The sequence below is a fragment of the Chanos chanos genome, chromosome 5 (assembly GCF_902362185.1).
Source record: "Chanos chanos chromosome 5, fChaCha1.1, whole genome shotgun sequence".
In the NCBI taxonomy this organism is placed as follows: Eukaryota; Metazoa; Chordata; class Actinopteri; order Gonorynchiformes; family Chanidae; genus Chanos; species Chanos chanos.
The window spans coordinates 23,635,956-23,639,191 of NC_044499.1; positions in this window are offsets into that span (position 1 = coordinate 23,635,956).

The following is a 3,236-nucleotide window of genomic DNA, read 5'->3' on the forward strand; positions in this document are numbered from 1 at the left end:
AGAACTGTGATCTGGGCACAGAGGAGTGTCAAATTTGTGTGTGTGTGTCTGTGTGTGTCTGTGTCTGTGTGTGCACGAGTGTGTGCGCATCCGCTGAAAGCTCACATGCTTTGTGCTCAAGGGCTCTCCTGTGGGTAGCAGACACGCCAGATGAGGCCTTTGCATGGCCATTATGGTTTTCCATGTAGCGTGCAAAGTTCTATGTATATGTTTCCAAGCATTCTTTAATTGGCATGCCTACTCCTCAAAAAAAAAAGACAGAAAGAAAGAAAAGAAAGAAAAAATTGTTTGGAATTCGGCACGTAAGGGTGTACGTCTACAGAAAAAAAAAAAAAGAGAAAATCCCTTCTCGGATATACATTTTTTATGTCTAATCAAATTAAAGTCAGAGTTAACATGGCTATACTGCAATTTCTTTAGCTCGTTCTCTTTTTCAAGAAGGTATTTTTTATTGATTTAGAAATGGACTCATACTGACATTTATAAGAACTGAGCCAAATTCACAGTACCATAGAATATTCTGAGCTCACTGCATCTCCAAGCCCCCTCCAACGCTTCAGAAAACCCTTGGTTTTACCCTCAAACAAAACCTTTTGCCCCTTAATAAGAAACTTAAACAATTTGCATGAGATCTCCATCATGTGCCTCATTCTTGTCCATAAAACCACAGGAACATAACCATAGCTATTTACAAAAAAAGTCAAAAGATAACTTTGCAAGATATAAATTCATAAATATATGTCCTTAAATACTCAAATGGGGAGGCTTCAGTGCGTGAATGGTGCCGTTTTATTTTTTTTTTTTCTTTTTATAAAATCGTGTCCCTCACTCAGTAGTTCACTCACACTCTTCTAAAAAAAAAGGCCACATATATATAATGCATTTAATACCTTTGCCTTATGTTCATATCATATATATATATGTATATATTTACACTGCATACATCTCAAGTGATAAGATTTGAGTATAGTTCTTTATAAAATAAAAATTTTGTGCAGCCGATTAGGCTGTTTTGTCACACAGGAGAGATTAACGGTAAACTCTTTTTTTTTCTTTACAGATGGCTGAAATGTTGTCATTGCTTGTCAAAGGCAAGAATATATTTTCTAGCTGTTATTGCGAATAACAAAGAAGAAAAAAAAACTTCCTCATAAAATCTTGAACGTCAGTATTGCGTGATAAAATATGGAGAAATGCGTGACCGACCTACTGTACGAATACAAACGTCCTTACAGGTTATTCTCTTATGCTTTCAGAGCAGATTTTTTTATCATTGTTTTGAATGCTCTTACTGTCAACTGGTTTAAAATACTTTTTAAAATATTTCTACATTTTTAAGAAAGCTAAAATACTTTCTGTGTAAAATTACAAATGACCAGCAAAGGTCAGATAAAGTTATGAGACTTCTTTTTCTTTTTTTGTTTCGGGCTATGTCACTTAAATGTAGTGGAGCTTCAGCAGGAATTTCTTTAAATAATCAAATTTCCCAACAATGAAGTGAGCCTGGCAGTCAGTTAGAAAAAACATACAACAAAAGTGGTTACATTTTGACTGGCAGTTCCCCCCTCCTGAAAAAAACACCAGGAAAAACAGGAAAAAAATCTAATAAGTTACATTGAAAAATTCTAAGTCATTCGCTCTTTGACCGCTTTTACAGCACAGTCTCTGAAACAGCTGTTTGAAAACACACACACACACACACACACACACACACATTGAAGGCCCTGACCGTAAGGCACTCAAACACTGTCAAAGAGAAATATAAAAGGCATAGGAGCAGCCATGTGATTCAGATTCACACTCCTGTAGCTTCTGTGATGCGTTGTTCTCATCTTCCTTTTAGATAAATGATATTAGCTTTCAAGAGTTGATTTTTGTTTTTGTTTTGTTTTGTTTGTTTGTTTGTTCTTTTTTTCTGTTTTTGCTTATTGTTTTCACAAGTGCAGTCATGAGAGCGTTGATTCTGGTAGAACTGTGAAGGTCGTGCATAGGAATGGTCATTCGTGCCAAAACAAATGCTCTGCAAATGTCCAAACGTCACTGGATTGCTGGCAGAGCAACGAGTCAGCAGCTTCTTCAGTAAAGGCGCAAACAGTTCTACCCCGCAGGCAGTTAAAGCCCACACCTTAGAACTGCAGATTCTGGCCGCGCTGAGTTCTCTAATGTCCAATTGATCATAGTGGTTTTACATGTTCCCTGAACAGCAATTTGTCAAGTTCATCTAAGGCCAAGAATAACCTTAAGTATGACTGGCAAAGACTATCGCCGTTGAGGCAAAACAAACAAAAAAAAAGGGAATTTTTCATTTTCTTTCCATGCGAAGGAGTAGTCCGGCAAAAGTTCCATATATTACCCCATTAGAAATAAAGAACCAATGAACAATAAAAGTACTGCTTTCCTTAGGGGTATTGTCAAAAGGATTTACAAACAAAATGAATGGAGAACACACAAATTAAAAAAAAAAAAAACATTTGTGTGGTTAGTGGTTATTTTTTACAATACTCAGATAAGTGGTGTTATATAATATAATTATGATACAATTTAATCTATTTACAAACTTATGCATACACACAATGGAGTGTGGGTTTAGAATATATACGTGCATGTAGAATAAATCTGACACCCTGTCAATGAATCAGTGTGTTTCAGTTTCTGAATTAACTCTGTTAATGTTGGACCTTTTATTCATCCTCTGTCCAAACAACCAATCTCAAACACACACTCTCTCTCTCTCTCTCTCTCTCTCTCAGCCTATCTCGCCATCTATCTATCAAATTATCTCTGTACCTCACACACACACACATACACACACACCCATACACAAACGCATACATGCACACACTCTAAAATATAAGTCTTGAAATGATTTCATCAAATTCTTGTCAACATCATATCACTGACTAACTTACGTTGAATATTAATGATGCTTGATTTCTTTGTGTAAAATTTTCAATGTGAATTGTGGGTTAGCCTTTTTTTTGCCTCTATAAAAGGGTTCAGTCATAGTTGTAGACCCCTCAACTGTTCATGAGTGTTTTCACAAACTCCCCTTTGGCTGCTCTCTCCATTCAAACCTCAAAAGTGCTTGCGTCTTCTCTCGACTAATCTGTCTGCTCAAAAAACCTGATCTCCCAACTCAAGACTTGAAAACAGTCCTCTTTTTCCACACTTCTTTACCGTCCCTCTCCTCCCCCTATCATCCATCTACATCCCTCCCTCTGTCTCTCTCTCTCTCT